The 17,231-nt window shown below is 40.8% G+C and overlaps 1 protein-coding gene across 2 annotated transcripts in view; it reads right to left on the reverse strand.

Moving 5' to 3' along the window:
- The window catches only part of XCR1 (X-C motif chemokine receptor 1), an 83,449-nt gene that overhangs the window by 33,435 nt on the left and 32,783 nt on the right, over window positions 1-17,231 (reverse strand). Inside the window, exon 2 of one of the 2 annotated variants that reach the window (NM_001001622.1) lies at window positions 6,231-6,369. The exons of the other annotated variant lie outside the window; for it this stretch is intronic. The gene's annotated coding sequence lies outside the window, so the exon portion shown is untranslated. The remainder of the gene's footprint in view (window positions 1-6,230; window positions 6,370-17,231) is intronic. 2 annotated transcript variants of the gene reach the window in all.

The following is a 17,231-nucleotide window of genomic DNA, read 5'->3' on the forward strand; positions in this document are numbered from 1 at the left end:
TTTTCCAAAGTCACATTTCCAGGCAAGGTATTACCCTGGCCATCCTTTTTTTTTTCTTTTTTCTTTTTTCTCTTTTCACCGCCTCGCCTGCAGCACATGGGGGTTCCCAGGCTAGGGGTCGAATTGGAGCTATAGCTGCCGACCTACACCACAGCCGCAGCAACACAGGATCCAAGCTGCATCTGCGACCTACACCACAGCTCGCAGCAACGCTGGATCCTTAACCGACTGAGCGAGGCCCGGGATCGAACCCACAACTTCATGGTTCCTAGTTGGACTTGTTTCCACTGCACCGTGACGGGAACTCCCCTGGCCATCCTTTTTAGAACCACTTGTGCCTTCTGGGAAGAGCTTCTGCCCCAGGACCTAAGATAATCCTATCCTCGCACTGCTAGTTATGTCTCAGCCCCACTGCATGCACTGTGGTAACTGAGCTGTGAGGTCCAAGGGAGGCTTCTATGCATGGAACCTCAGCAACGGCCTATGTGCCAGGTGCTCTGCGCCCCCTTAAACATCTCAGTCTCACAACCCTTATATTGTGCTACGCAGCTGACACACTCACCCTGAAATTGTGGCCTTGGCAAACAAGGCCCTGAAGATCTCTATCTGTACTTCACCCACAGAGGAAGCCAGATTGCCTTATGTTTGGATGGTTTGTTTCTGTCTCACTGACCAAGGGGCTGAAAGAAATAGGTTCTGATGCACCATTTCTTCCTTGATTGATTAGGGCCAGGAGACCTGAGGATGGATGATGAAGCATTTAGGGTTTAGGATTTAGTTTTCTCACCTGGAGAATGGAACCACAAGTAACACATCGCTCAGACCTCACCTCCAACAGAACTGAATATCCTGGACTTGCGGCAAAGATTTCTGAGTACCTCAGACCCCTTAAGAGGGGAGGATTTCCTGAGAGGACACCCGCCCATAAGGGCAAGGCTGACAACAGTGTTTGTGTCACAGGGAGCTCAGGGTCTGCCCATGCTTTGACTTCTCTCATGGGCCTCATGGCTGTGGTTCTTTCCATGTGTCACCCTCTACCTCATCTTATTCTCAAGGAGAATCCTCTCTGGTTTCTCCAGCCCCAGGTTCCAGACGGAGGCGGTCTGTCCAGAAGAGACTGGAGATGCCTCCTCCTGTTTATTCTCTCTCAAGACAGCCCTGGATTTTCTACCAAGGCATGGCTGCCTGGAATACAGCTAACATTTCCCAGGCTTCCTTGAACCAGAGTCTTCCTTTGACCAATAGGATGAGAGTGAAAGTTATTTGTGCAACTTCCAGGTTGTGCTTTAAAGGGAAGGGGCATATCTTTGAGGGTCTCTTTTCCTCTTCCACTTTTTGGAACGTGTCCAAGATGGTGTGAGCCATCTTGTACAGTGCCAGTGAGGACAACTCTGCTGTTTTCTCATGGCAGCTGAGCTACTGATACATTTAGGAAATGATTCTTGCCTGCAAGCCAGCTACCTCAACCAGCAAGCCTATAGTTGGTCTCTCTTGGGTCGACGCCCACCTTTGACCCAATCAGTGGTCACCTTTGCACAGAGAATAGTTTAGCACTTTCCCTGGGTAGGGAGCTCTGGGAAGGGCCATTTCAGCCAGGAAGGGAAATATAGTATAGCATGGTAGGCATCAAAATAAGAACTTTGCATGGCATTAGTCAAATGTCACAAGCTGTCACTAAACAGAAAGGGATGCCAGCTGTTCTTGTCTGAAAATCTGTGGGGTTCCCAGATGGCAAGCAGGATGGGAAACCATCAGGTTGCATATTCAGCAATGCAGGTCCAGCGGCACCAGGAGATGTCAGCAACAGGATCATTAATCTCAGTGTCATCTCAGGTTTGCCCTTTTTTTGTGCTATAATGTCATGTCAAATTCTTTGAAGGACTCTGACTAGCTCAGTTAATGCTATCACCTTGCTTTGTCAGCTCCCTTTGCACGAGGCCATGTTATAAGCCACTAGTAGCTAATGGTAGAGTGTCTATTCCTGAGCTACTAGGTGGTTACCCCTGCCCAAAGTCACCCCAGAACTTCTCTCTCTAGGTGTGTGTGTGGGAGAGACTATGTGTGTGCTCTAGGCCAGGCAGTTTCAGCTCAAGGGGACATTGGATATAGAAAAAAAATACCTAAAGCCTCGAGGAACTAGCAGCAGTTAATTATGGTGATTCTAGCAGGTTATAGCATTGAGCATCTATTCACAGCAAGAGAAGGGACCCAGGAGAGGCTGAAGCCATGTGCCAATGGCATGAGCCAAAAGTGAGGCCCCAGGCTTCTGCTGGAGTAGGCACAGGGAGCACCCCATTTCTGAATAGGAAGGGAGGATGAGAAAAGTCTAGTTAGAACACTGCAGAGAGGACTTGTGTTCCAGGGGCACCAAAAGAGGTTGGCAGGCCCAGGGGAAGAGGCCTACTCCTTGGACACAGATAGAATATTAAGTCTCAGAAGCAAGACCAAAGCTAGTTTTCAAATGCGGTCTACCTATGGTCTTCCTACTTTTCTGTCAAATTCTAGCAGAAGATTCCAGATCACCCTACTCAGTTCATCCTCCCTCCTGTCCTGCTGCAGCATTTTTTCATTTACTCTCACTCTGGTTCCTGACCATGGTTCACTTATCACCCAGATCACAGCCACAGTGGAGTCTGGCTTCTTCTTTCTCATGGAAACTGCTGGATAAGAGGGGCTGCTAAGGTCGTGTAATCTGTAGCATAGGTCACACTTTCAGCTCAGATCTGGTGTTGCCCTGGCTGTGCCATAGGCCTATTTGACCCCTAGCCTGAGAACCTACATATGCTGCAGATGTAGATGAAAAAAAAGAAAAAAAAAAGAGAGAAAAGAAAACAGGATCTGCATTTTAAGAAGATCTATGGATAATTCACGTGCACATGATGATCTGAGAAGCACTGGTTTAAGCTACTACTATTATTACTCTTTTTCCTGTTGTTGGAAGCCAAATCTAATTCTGGTGCATAGAGGTGATTCCCATGTGGGGCCATCTAGAAAGTGGGGCTAAGAATAGACTTCTGAAAAACTCACTACTAGGCTCTTCCATTTCTCTCTTTCCTGCATCCAGGAAAAGCATGCATGGCTCTCCAGCAAACCTGCATTTCCCCAAGTCATATCATGAGGGGATTGACCAGGACTGTCCTGGGGGCTCAGGTTTTAAAAAACAAGGTTCCTGTTTGCTGCAGTTGCCTCCACCCCTGACCCAATCTGTCTCCAGACCCAAGAGTGGCAGAGGGTAGATGATGGCCTTTAGCTCAGAGGAGGTATGTGAAGGGGGGCCCCACAGTCATTGTGAAACCTTAAGGCATCACAAAATAGATCATCCTTCCTGGAAGCCTTGGCCTTCTGTTTTTAAACACAGGCGTTTCTAGGCTTTGTTTCTGGGGCTGACTGTCACACTCAGCCCCAGAGTGATTCGGATTTGATTGCCTAGGAGGTACTAAACTCCCAAGTGTCCCTCCTAGCCCATCTATATCCACCCAGATGGTCAGGTGAGGGGTGAGAAAAGTACCTAAGGATGTCTCCTACGGATGACATTCTGGAAAATGGGTCTCGACATGCTACCAATTGGATGCAATTGTTCAAGTGAACCACTTAAAAACATTCAACCCTAGGGAGGTGACAAAGTAATGGTGGGATTCAAGGAGACCTTGTTTCAAAGGCCCTTGTTATGCCCTTTACTACCTTTTGACCCTGGACAAGTCTTTAACCTCTCTAAGCCTTCTTTCCAAACTTCTGGTAATAAATCCCAGTTTAAAATAAAGCTTCTTTTAATAAATCCCAGTTCTGCTGAAGTTAACCTAGGCTTCCTCATCTGTACATAGGAGAAATAATATGTTTTTGCTTTTTAAAGTTTTACTGCAATATAGTTGATTTACAAGGTTGTGATAATTTCTGCTGTACAACAAAGTGATTCATTCATACATGTACACACATTCATTCTCTTTTAGATTCTTTTCCCACATAGATTATCACAGAATACTAGGTAGAGTCTCTGTGCTATAAGGCAGGTTAGCATTGGTCAATCATTCTATATACCATAGGGTGCATGCGCCAATCCCAAACCCCCAGGCTATCCCTCCAACCCACCCACCTATCTCAGTCGTAACCATAAGTTTTTCAAAATCTGTGAGTCTGTTGCTGCTCTGCAAATAAGTTCATTTGTATCCTCTTATTTAGATTCCACATATAAGTAATATCATATGATGTTTGTCTTTCTCTGTTTAACTTCACTTAGCATGACAATCTCTAGGTCTATCCATGTTGCTGCAAAGGGCATTCTTTCTTTTTTATGGCTAAGTACTATTCCATTGTATATACCACTTCTTCTTTATCTATTCCTCTGTTGATGGACATTTTGGTTGCTTCCATGTCTTAGTTATTGTAAATAGTGCTGCAATGAACACTAGTATGCATGTATCTTTTTGAATTATAGTTTTCTCTGGTTAGCTGCCCAGGGATGGGATTGCTGGATCATATGGTAGTTCTATTTTTAGTTTTCTGAGGCACCTGTTTTCCATATTGGTTGCACCAATTTACATTCCACCAACAGAGTCAGAGGGCTCCTTTTCTCTACACCCTCTCCAGCATTTACTGTTTGTAGACTTTCTGATGATGGCCATTCTGGCTGATGTAAAGTGGTACCTCACAGTAGTTTCGATTTAAAAAAAAATTGTTTGTTTTCATTTTTATTTCTCTAATTAGTAATGTTGAACATCTTTTCATGTGTTTTTTGGCCATGTGTATGTCTTCTTTGAAAAAACGTCTATTTAGGTCTTCTGCCCATTTTTTTTTTTTTGAGTGGGCTGTTTATTGATACTGAGCTGCAAGAGGTATTTGTTTATTTTGGAGATTCACCGCTTGTCAGCAGCTTCATTTGCAAATATTTTTTCCCATTCTGTGTGTTGTCTTTTCATTTTGTTTATGGTTTCCGCTGTGCAAAAACTTCTAAATTTAATTAGGTCCCATTTGTTTATTTTCAAAATTTTTATTACTCTAGGGGGTGGATCTGAGAAGATATTGCTGTGGTTTATGTCAGAGAGTGTTCTGCTTACGTTTTCCTCTAGGAATTTTATAGTTCTGGTCTTACATTTAGGTCTTTAATCCATCTTGAGTTGATTTTTTGTGTATGGTGTTAGAGAATGTTTTAATATCATTATTTCACACGTGGGTGTCTAGTTCTCTCAGTAACATTTATTGAAGACACTGTCTTTTCTCCATTATATATTCTCGCCTCCTTTGTCACGGACTAATTGACCATAGGTGTGTGGGTTTAATTCTGGGCTTTCTATCTGGTTACACTGATCTATATTTTTGTTTTTATCCCAATACCATACTGTTTTAATGACTGTAGCTTTGTAGTATAGTCTGAAGCTGGGGAGCCTGATTTCTCCCACTCCATTTTTATTTCTCAGGATTGCTTTGGCTATTCCAGGCCTTTTACACTTCCATACAAAAAAAATTTTGTTCTAGTTCTGTGAAACACGCCATTGGTAATTTGATAGAGATTGTGTTGAATCTGTAGATTGCCTGGGGTAGTAGAGTCATTTTGACAATATTGATTCTTACAATCCAAGAGCATGGTATATCTTTGCATCTGTTTTTGTCATCTTTGATTTCTTTCTTCAGCATTTTATAGTTTTCAGAGTACAGGTCTTTTTGTCTCTTTAGGTAGGTTTATTCCTAGTATTTTATTATTTTTGATGTGATGGTAAATGGGATTGTTTCCCTAATTTCTATTTCTGATCTTTCATTGTTAGTATATAGAAATGCAATCAATTTTCTGTGTATTAATTTTGTATCCTTTGTATTAAAAACAACAGAAACATCTTCTTTGAAGGGTTGTTGTGGGCTTAGGTACTCAACCTTGTGCATGATGAAATCCTCAATTTTTCATGCAGGTAGATGTGTGGACTTCACAGATTTGTACACAAGTGCCTCTCGAACTTCAATGCCCAAATATGTCACCTGTAGATTTTGGTAAAAGGCCATTCTTGACTCAGCAGGTCTAGCTTGGGGCCTATGATTCTGCAAATCTAAAAGCTTCCCAGGGATGCTGCTGCTGCTCTGGGGGCCACATGTCTTATGGCAAGATTGTAGACTCTCTACTAAGAACTTATGGATATTCCTTAGTTATTGCCCCTCACTGTTCTAAACTTGACCGCACAATTTCAGACACTGTAATTAAGAAAAGCAAATGAGGAGTTCCTGTCATGGCTCAGCAGTTAACAAACCTGACTAGCATCCATGAGGACATGGGTTCAGTCCCTGGCTTCACTCAGTGGGTTATGGATCCAGCATTCCTGTGAGCTGTTCTCAGACATGGCTTGGATTCCACATTGCTGTGAACTTCCATATGCTGTGGGTGCGGCCCTAAAAAAAGACAAAAAAAAAAAAAAAAAAAGCAAATGGATTGCCATTTGTTATCTGACCTCACCACAAGGTTTCTGTTCTCTGTTTCTGTTTTGTTGCTATTGTTGTTAATAACCTACTACCCGTAGATCTTCCTTTTGGATAGAATGCCCATATCCTAGTCAAGACATGGAGAGATATTGTGTAACCATACAGGCATTGGGATGTATACCCTTCTGGTTTCCTGGTGGTGCACAATTTCCCCATGCTTAATGACACCTCTGGGTTTGATGTAGCAGTTTTTGCTGTGGTTATCTCTTTCCACACACTTCCTCTTTTCTTGCAAAATAGAGATGACTTACTCCTTTCTTGCAGGCCACAGGCCAAATGAACAAAGGTTTCTTTGAGGGCTTGGGCAGGGCCAGGGGCACATCCATGGCTCTCAGTGGGTGAGGTCTTTTTTTCTTTGTGACCCCCCAGGGTTAATCTACGTGGGCTTTCTCTTATGTTGGAATGAACAATTGCAATTCTTTTAGAGAAACGTGAGGTTTGAAGCACCTCACAAATTCAGATTTCAAGTGGAAGTCTTGTTCAGCCCCTCAACAAGGATGGAAAATAGAACCCAGACATTTTTGTGGTCAAGATTGCCTGGATCACATGATTTCAATGGTAATGCTCACAGCAGCTAGAAACTCAGAGACTCATAGCTGTGGGAGCTGAAAAGAGCCTCAGAATTCTAAAGCTAACTCCTCTATGTTTCAGAGGTGGAAATCAAAGTCCAGAGAGGTTAAGTAACTTTCCCAAGGTCACACAGCTAGCCTGGCTGTCATGGTTATTGTAGGATCATCCCACAAATATTCCAGATGAGAAGTTCCTGCTGTGGGGCAGAAGGTGAGGGATCCCACATTGCTGCAGCTGGGGCATATGTTGCAGCTCTGGCTCAGGTTTGTATCCTGGCTCCAGAACTTCCATGTGCCAGGAAAAACAAACAAACAAATGTTCCAGATGAATTTGTTTGCTTAGTCATTCTCATTTCCTACAACTTCTAACCACCATGTGATAAACATAATGTGTTAATCATTTCTCTGTCTTCCTTATGACTTTTCCATTATGGAAACAACAAAAACTGTTACAATATAATTAGAAAACAGAGGGGAAAATCACCTATGCAATCTTTTTTTGACTCAAGATACACATTACTTTAAAATCTTTTAATGTTTTTTCTTACTTTGTTTTTTAATCAGTAAAATATAGGTGTCTGGAAATAAAAATTCAAATAGTAGAGAAGGCAATAAAAAGTAAATCTTCTTCCTCAATCTTTTCCTAGTTTTCCTTCTAGAAAAGGTATCTTTAGAAGGATTTGATTTTCTTGTTTGATTTTGATTGTTTCTGTTTCTTCTGGTATTTGCCTTGATTGATATTGCTCTATAACCTCCTACACCTATGTCTTCATGTATCAGGTTGAAGCACTATTTATAGACTTTCCATTGTGACCAAAGAGTAGCTTATTCAATTAATGACCTCCTTCTCCCACCTCCAAATCATTGATAAGTATTTTTATTTCCTTTGATGGTTAACTTTATGATTTTACATCATGTTCAATCTCTATTGAAGCAAATTAATCATTTAGCTAGTGATTCGTGATTCTCCACTATGTAAGTTAGGAAAGTAATGTTCCTCTTCTCTCCTATTTCCCACCTTCTCTCAGCTATATCACCTCTTTAACATTGTCAAGGTTTATAATATATGCATTCTGTTTAGTAAGTTATCTCTCCATGTTTTGTCAGTAAGTTAATTCTGATTATTAAAAACCAGTGGACTAACAGTATTTAAAGTACAAAAATGATGTAAATATTATTTCCTGCAGAAGCAGGTATTATGTTGGGATCTGCAGTGAGGAATGTTCCAATGTCAAGGTCAAGTGGGTCTTTTTTTGGACTTCGTCAAGTACAGAAAACCATGACAATTTTTGGTTGGTTTTATATCTGGCCCATGAGGTTATCTATCCACCTGTCTCCCTCTCCCTACCTTTCTCTATCTCTGTATATTTATTTTTTACAATGTACAGTTTCTGAAATTTTTAGTTGATTGACAATATAAATATATGCCTTCTTTATAATATCATAATATCATATCTTCCAGATTTTAAATTACATCATTCAATAAGTCCTCCAAAATGTATTGACTTTTGGCTAGGTCAACTGCTAGGTCACCTGTACTGGAGTTTCTTTTGATTGCATTTCCAGACCGATTTCATTGTTTTTAGTTCTCATATCTTTCTCTTTTTTGAGGAGTACATTGTCAAGTAATTTTATTTCCAGGATGAATGGGAGTCTGAGAGCCTACATGCCTGAATGAGCCTTTATTTCTCTTCCACACTGAATTGATAGTTTGACAAGACAGCAAATTCTAGGTATAAAATTGTTTCTTCACAACAAACAATCCAAAAATTTCTACGGAACCATAAAAGACCTGGTATTGCCCAAGCAATCCTGAGGAACAAAAACCTAGCAAGAGGCATAGCTCTCCTAGACCTCAGGCAATATTACAAAGCCACAGTAATCAAGACAGTGTGGTACTGACCTAAACAGACATAGAGACCAATGGAACAGAACAGAGAACTCAGTATAAACCCAGACACCTACAGTCAATTAATCTTTGACAAAGGAGGCAGGAATATAAAATGGGAAAAAGACAGTCGTTTTAACAAGTGGTGCTGGGAAAACTGGACAGCCACGTGTAAAACAATGAAACTGGAACACACCCTCACACCATGCACAAAAGTGAACTCAAAATGGCTTAAAGACTTAAATGTAAGACAAGACATCATCAAACTCCTAGAAGAGAACACAGGCAAAACATTCTCTGACAGCAACCTTACAAAGGTTTTCTCAGGTCAGTCTCCCAAGGCAACAGAAATAAAAGCAAAGATAAAGGAGTGGGACCTGATCGAACTGACAAGTTTTTGCACAGCAAAGGAAACCATAAAAAACAAAACAAAAAAACAAAATAAAAAGACAACCCATGGAAAGGGAGAAAATAGTTTCAGATGATGCAACTGACAGGGGCTTAATCTCTAAAATATACAAACAACTTATACAACTCAACAGCAAAAAACCCAACAACCCAATTGAAAAATGGGCAGAGGACCTAAATAGACATTTCTCCAAAGAAGACATACAGATGGGCAACAAGCACATGAAAAAATGCTCAATATCAGTAATTATTAGAGAAATGCAAAACAAAACTACAGTGAGGTACACCTCACACCTGTCAGAATGTCCATAATTAATAAGTCTGCCAATAACAAATGCTAGAGAGGGTGTGGAGAAAACCCTTCTACACTGTTGGTGGGAATGCAAAGTGGTACAAGCACAATGGGAAACAGTATGGAGGTACCTCGGAAAACTAATATAGAACTACCATATGACCCAGCAATCCCACTCTTGGGCATATATCCAGACAAAACTTTCCGTGAAAAAGAGACACACACCCATGTATTCATCGTAGCACTATTCACAATAGCCAAGACATGGAAACAACCTAGATGTCCATCAACAGATGAACAGATTAAGAAGATGTTGAATATATAAACAATGGAATATTACACAGCCATAAAAATAACAAAATAATGCCATTTGCAGCAACATGGATGGAACTAGAGACTCTCAAACTAAGTGAAGTAACTCAGAAAGGAGTAGACAAATACCATATGATATCACTTATATCTGGAATCTAATATGTAGCACAAATGAAACTTTCCACAGAAAAGAAAATCATGGACTTGGAGAACAGACTTGTGGTTGCCAAGGGGCAGGGGGAGGGAGTGGGATGGATGGGGAATCTGAGGTAAACAGATGCAAACTATTGCCTTTGGAATGGATAAGCAATGAGATCCTGCTGTATAGTGGGGCTCCACCTCTCCCCACCCTAGTCAGTTACCTGTAACAGAGCATGACAGAATAATGGGAGAAAAAGAATGTATATATATGTATGTGTGACTGAGTCACTTTGCTGTACACTATAAAATTGACAGAACACTGTAAACCTACTAAAATGGAAAAAATAAAAATTTAAAAATTGTTTCTTCAGACTTTGAAGGTAATTGCTCCATTGTCTTCAAGGATCAGTGTTGCTGATAAGAATGGTGATTACCTCCTTCTTATTCTTGTGCTGGTTATGTGTTTCTACTCTCTCTGAGTGCATTTAGCATCTCCTCTTATGAGCAGTACTCTGAAATCCCATGACATTATTTCTATAGATCATTCTTTATTCCCTGTGCTGGGTATGTGGGATCTTTCCAACTAAAACGTTTGCTTTCTTCCATGCTGGGAAATTTTCCTCAATTATTTCTTTATTTCCTCTTCTCCATCTTCACACTTCTCTGTTTCTGAAATTCCTGTTACATAAATATTGACCCACATGAATAGAGCTTTTATGCATTTTCCCCTCAAATTATCCACTTGTCACTTTACTCTCTATTTTGCAAGATCTTCTAGACTTTTTAGTGCAATCTTTCTATTGTTTGAATTTTTAAATTTCAAGTATGATGTTATTATAATTATTAAAAGTAGATACAGTTCATAAGAGACTTAAACTCCGTCTTAGTTTTCACCTGCTCCTTTTTAGAAGATTGTTCTTGTTTTATGGGTGAATCCTCTTGATTCTCCATGAAGATGGGTTGAGTTGAGGGTTTTCATTTGTTCTTGTTACTGAGCTCTGCCTCCTCCAGGCTTGTCTGTTCTATTTACCTATCTTGGTGGCTGTGTGAATGGGGACTCTTGACAACCCATCCCTATTCATGTATACCAGGCTGGGCATTGACTTGAGGTAACTGGGGAGCATTTCCTCTTCTTTGAATGAGAAGGCTGATTGTGAGTGCTCTGGGTGTGGAAGGGGGGCACTGGCAGGGTGGGGATAGTGTCACAATCAGCTAGGACAGTGGGGAGGAGATAAGCAGGCTCCACCTCTCCCCAACCTACTCAGGGGCTGCAGTCCATGCTTTAAGCCCTTGCCCCTTCCTGTCAGCTTTCATTTTTTTATGAAAAAGAAACGATCTATCCAGCTTCACCTTTGTGGCATAAGCTACCACTTCTTACCCACCATGTTGGTCAATGGGGTGGGGAGGCCACTTCCTAAAGCAGTTTAGGTACAGACTTTCCATCCATTGTTTCCTTTTACAGCCACCCTGCTCCATATACTTTTCAACTTTGGGAGGCTCTGATGTGAAAGACCTGTGCTGCCCTGATCACTAACTTCCACTTCTATTGTGGCCTCCAAAGTGCTCTGAGCCCTCAAAATTCAGGTTTTACAGACAGTATTCCACCCACTTGCCATCTTTACAAAATTCATCATTATTTGGTCTGCTGTCCTCTTCCCTATACTGAGTGCTTTTTTGAATTTATTTAACCCTGTAAATCTTTATTTTTATTTCAACAAATTTTCAATAGAGAGGGTTGATAAATGTGCTTGGTTGTCATCTTGAACTTAAGGTAACTATTATTTTTGAAGTGAAGTTTGTTTTGTTGGTTATAAAGTGATATATACTCGTTGCAGGTAATGCTGGAAATAATTAAATAATCCAAGTATCCCCAAACTTCTTAAGTTTATAGGTAAAATTATATTCTAATGATATAATATATTTGCATTTTACTTCATTAACTTCTCCTTTCATATCAACATGAATATTCTCTCTCTTTATCGAATTCTGCCCGTTATTTCTGGTTGTTTAAAGTGAAGGCTAAGAGAGAAACACATCTCTGGAAAACATAGATAGGACACAATGTGGTTTAATGACATATTATTTATAATATTGACAATTTGGGAAAATATGCACCAATAAAAAGTGAATTGTGATACAGTCAACAAATACTACAGAGTTCTTAAAAGTGATTGTCTGTGGACAATTTTTAATGATATGGGATAATTTTTACGGTAGAATACTAAGAAAAAGGACATAAAATTGTAAGTATCACATGATTTTGATGATGAAAAACATACCTATTCATATTAGTGTTATCAGTAGGGGAAGAGATTGTAAACGATGCTGACTTTCTTTTTATACTTGCTGTGTTTGTTTTTATCCCTGATACGTTGGTAGAAAGGGTATCTACTCTGAAAGCTGTCCTTCCCATCTACTTTAAAATTGAGGATTTCAGTAATACTTTTCAGAACGTGTCCTCTCAGCTTCTAGTACACATCCTCCTGCTCCCCACCTGATTCTCATCCATGCTGTTTCTGGGGAAGGCATTCAATGATGTCAAGAATTTTCTAGTTCTGTTTTTGACAGCATTTTGGAAAGTTGTGTATATTGTGACCTTTGCTCCTTTTTTTGTTTGAGAGCTGCTAGAGTACTTCCGCTTGTTTTTAAAAAAACACAAAAATTTGGTAGTCATTGGATTTGTGAAGGAGGGAGAATTTCAGATCTCTTTAAACTCCCACATCTTCCCTGGCCACCTCATAACATTAATACTAAAAAGCAGAGCCAACTCTCATTTATTTTACACTTAAAAAAAAAAATCCCTGCTTGTTTTAGCTTTATTTTGTTTGGTTCTGTTGATTTTTGTGTGCTGTTTACACACTTGCATGAGCTTGAATGGGGTCCCTAGATCTGGATTCCAGTCCTATCTCACCTTGACAACAGTGCAACCTGGGGCAAGTCATAGCCTCAGTTTCCTCAGCTGAGGCAGGAGAGGAGGTAAAGAGGAAGAATTTGAAGGCCTTACTTTGTTTAATATGGTTTCATTAATAGTGGAAATGGACAGTGCTTTAGAACCCACTGGATTGTGCTGGGGACCAGCCCATACCTGAAAGCCTAGGGGAAAAAGGCTAATGTGAAATAGACAGAGGAGAAATTTTTTTTTTTTTTTTTTGGCTTTTTAGGGCCACAGCAGTGGCATTTGGAAATTCCCTGGTTAGGGGTCAACACAGAGCTGCAGCTGCAGGCCTACACCACAGCCATAGCAACTTGGGATCCCTAACCCACTGAGTGAGGCCAGGGATCAAACCCGCATCCACATGGATACTAATCGGGTTTGTTACAGCTGAGCCACAATGGGAACTCCCCAGAAGAGAAATCCTTCACCAACTCCTCAAATTTAGACTTTCAAAAAAGACTTGCTTTTATTTTAAAGGGCCCAAGTTTGTTTCTTTTCAAATCATTAAAAATATTTAGCCAGGAGTTCCCGTCATGGCTTAGTGGTTAACTCATCCGACTAGGAACCATGAGGTTGCTGGTTCGATCCCTGGCCTCGCTCAGTGGGTTAAGGATCCGGCATTGCCATGAGTTGTGGTGTAGGTCGAAGACGCAACACAGCTTGGATCCTGTGTTGCTGTGGCTGTGGCGTAGGCCGGCAGCTACAGCTCCAATTAGACCCCTAGCCTGGGACCCTCCATATGCTGTGGAAGCGGCCCTAGAAAAGGCAAAAAGAAAAAAAAAATTTAGCCAGTTCAAGTCCCCTCTCATTTATTGACCACCTCCTCTGGGAAGAATAGGCAGAAAAATGTCAGATAGTTCAGTCTCTCAGGGCTTTCTCTTTAGTAGAGAAGATATAGAAAGCCTATCACATGCATGACCTGTGATTTAACAAGGGAAGAACAACACGCAGCTGATTTACTAAACTGTCTTGTAAGGAGCATGCTTATATGAGTCTTAGTAATTTTTCTCTAATCTTCTCCATCCATTGTCCTGTGTTAGCACACACTGTCACACACCTACACTAATAATGTTTAAATTTGTTCCATATTGATGGAAAGTTGTTTGGCATACACATAAAGCCTTAAAATGTGCAAATACTATAACTCAGAAAGTCCAGTTTTCCTAAGTCAATAGGATAATGGATAGTCAATGCAGTGATGCTTACAAGCGCAAACCTGACTCTTAAACACTCAGCTCTACGAGATTGTGGACAAATCAAAAACAATAGCTAACGCTTGTGTAGTGTTTATATATGCCAGACACTATTTTAAGTGCTTTACATATATTTATTATTCACAGCAACCCAGTGAGGGATGTCCCTATTTTAGACGTAAGGAAACTGAGGCTCAGGGAAATTGCTTTGTTCAAGTCACCACACCAGAATTTCAACCTAAAGGTCCAACTTCAGGGCCCGCAATTTTAATCACTGTTCTCTTTTGCCTCAAATAAACCATGGTCCATCAGTATTAGTTTGGGATTAGCAGATGCAAACTGTTACATATAGAATGGATAAAAAACAAGGTCCTACTGGATAGTACAGGGAACTATATTTAATATCTTATGAAAAACCGTAATGGAAAAGAATATGAAAAAGAATGTATATAAATGTATAACTGAATCACTTTGCTGTACAGTAGAAATTAACACAATATTGTAAATCAGCCATACTTTAATAAAATAAAAATTAAAAAAAAATGATGTTTCAGAGGTTCCTGCTGTGGCGCAACTGGATCGGTGGCATCTCTGGAGCACTGGGATGTATGTTCGATCCCTGGATAGCATAGTGGGTTATGGATCCAGCGCTGCCACCCCTGCAGCATGGGTAGCAACTGTGGCTCACATCTGATCCCTGGCCCGGGAACTCCACATGCTGTGAAGGCAGCCAAAAAGGAAAAAAAAAAAAAAAAAACCTTAAAAAATAAAATAAGATAAAATAATGTTTTAGAAGAACACAGGAAAAAATATATATAAGATCAAAGAGACAAAGTGGCTTACAAAGGAATAGTCAGCCTGGTTCTTTTTTTTTTTTAGTATATACAAAATGGATAGGATAAAGCATAGGAAAATGTCCTTAAAGATGGGGGGGGGATTATTTTTTTATTTTAATTTTCTTTGTGCTTTTCTAGATGTTCTATAATGACCATTTCTTGCTTCTGAAGTAAGAAAAAAAAGTAAAGTTTCATAGTCATTTAGTTATTCAGTTGATATGGAAGGAGGTGGGTAAGAGCAGAGTGACTGGGGATGGGGGAAAGCAGAAGACTTCATAAAAGAGGGGGTGTTTGAACTGGGCCTTGGAATGGTACAAAATTCACAAGGGGAAAAAAAAAATCAAGGACATGCTGATGGTTTTCTGCTACCTCTGAACACACTCTACTTTTTCTAGAGACATAGAGTCATATTCTCCTGCTGGAATCTTTCTTTGAACCTCTGTGCATCCAAATCTTCCTAATTTCTCTTGGGGAGGGGGCTTCTGGGATGCAGTAGAGTGATTTCCAGAGTCACCCTGGAGGCTCTGCAGTCACCCACAGCCACCCAGAAAAAATAAGTCCTTCTTCTCAGCCCACACCATCTACGTGACACTCTTGACTTGTGGTGGGGGATGGGGGTGCTGTGGGCAACGCCTGTGGTTTAGCAACTTTAGAAGCAACTTTAGAAATGTCTGTAATTTTCTACTGCTGGAAATGACTGCACTTCACACACAGGTGGAATGAGTTAGGTGTCAAAAAGGGGCACCCGGTTAGTGTAACAAGGGTACTATGAGACCACAGAAAGAAGACCCCTCACACACACACCCGTTCAAGGGCACATGGAGTGGCCCTTTCAAGGCTGGACTTGTGACAAGAGTTGTTTCACACCTGGCGAGGCACTTCCTGTGCACCGAGTTCCCACAATGCATTTCAGCAGCTCTGGACCCCATAGAAAACTTAAGACATTGTTCTTAGAGATGACACCAACCTCTACCTGGCCCCCAAAATCACCTCTAACTGATCCAGAGGCATCCCCCACTCTAGCAAGAAAGCAGTTCCCATCTCCCAGGTCTGGAGGAAATTCCCTCTGTGTCATTGGCTAGTCATCACCAGCTCTCTAATCCTTCCCTTCTGGAAATTGGCTGTGGAATTTCCTACAGAATTTGGGGAAGGAGATTCAAGCCTCGCCTGTGTCTTAGAGCCTTGCCATCACTCAGGTAAGGGTAAATTTAAAAACTGAAAAAAAAAAAAAAAAAAAAAAGACAAAATAAATAAATTCTTAAAAAAAAAAAAAAAAAAGGAGTTCCCGTCGTGGCGCAGTGGTTAACGAATCCGACTAGGAACCATGAGGTTGCGGGTTCGGTCCCTGGCCTTGCTCAGTGGGTTAACGATCCGGCGTTGCCGTGAGCTGTGGTGTAGGTTGCAGACGCGGCTCGGATCCCGCGTTGCTGTGGCTCTGGCGTAGGCCAGGGGCTACAGCTCCGATTCGACCCCTAGCCTGGGAACCTCCATATGCCGCAGAAGCGGCCCAAAGAAATAACAAAAAAAAAAAAAAAAAAAAAAAAAAAAGACAAAATAAATAAATTCTTAAAAAAAAAAAAAAAAAAAAAACTGAGCTTTCCTGGGGATCCAAAAACAAACTCTCCCCTTCCCTTTTGTTCATGAGAAACGTAGTGTTTGTGAATTCTTCCCCCATCCCTTTGATATGTAGGTAAGTATTTGTAAGGGCTAAGTAAAGCCCCTTGCAGCTTAAAAACCCAGGAATGTTTTTAAAGTGTTTAAAGTTTTTGATATCTCTTTGAAATATAAACATCAAGGAAAACAGCACTTCTGTCTCCCTGTCACCATGGAGTTTAGCCTGGGCATCTGCTCTAAGCTGTATCTGTCTGCTTGTCCTAGAGACAAAGACAATTCAGATAAAGGCAATTAGCTAGCACGGCTGGCTGCCCCAGTTAGCAGGTGAACTTGGGTGAACTATAAAAAAAATGCATAGCAAGTGGTGCTGTCAGGTCCTCCTCTCAGAAGATAAGTTACCATTAGTCTTGGGCACATGTTCACAATAGGTTGTAACCACTAGGACCAACAAAAATGGGCAGCTTTCCTGGTGTCTTTGTAATCTCATCAGTCAGTTGCCTGTGACACATATTGTCTGGTTTTAATGCTTATTCAATAATAGAACTGTTTTCTTTCCTTTGCACCTATGTGGAGAGGATTCTCTG

Source organism: Sus scrofa, chromosome 13 (genome assembly GCF_054392235.1).
Source record: "Sus scrofa isolate SSC_HxYL_T2T_F1_AM1 chromosome 13, Sscrofa_HxYL_maternal_Yorkshire_Landrace_v2.0, whole genome shotgun sequence".
NCBI classification, from domain to species: Eukaryota; Metazoa; Chordata; class Mammalia; order Artiodactyla; family Suidae; genus Sus; species Sus scrofa.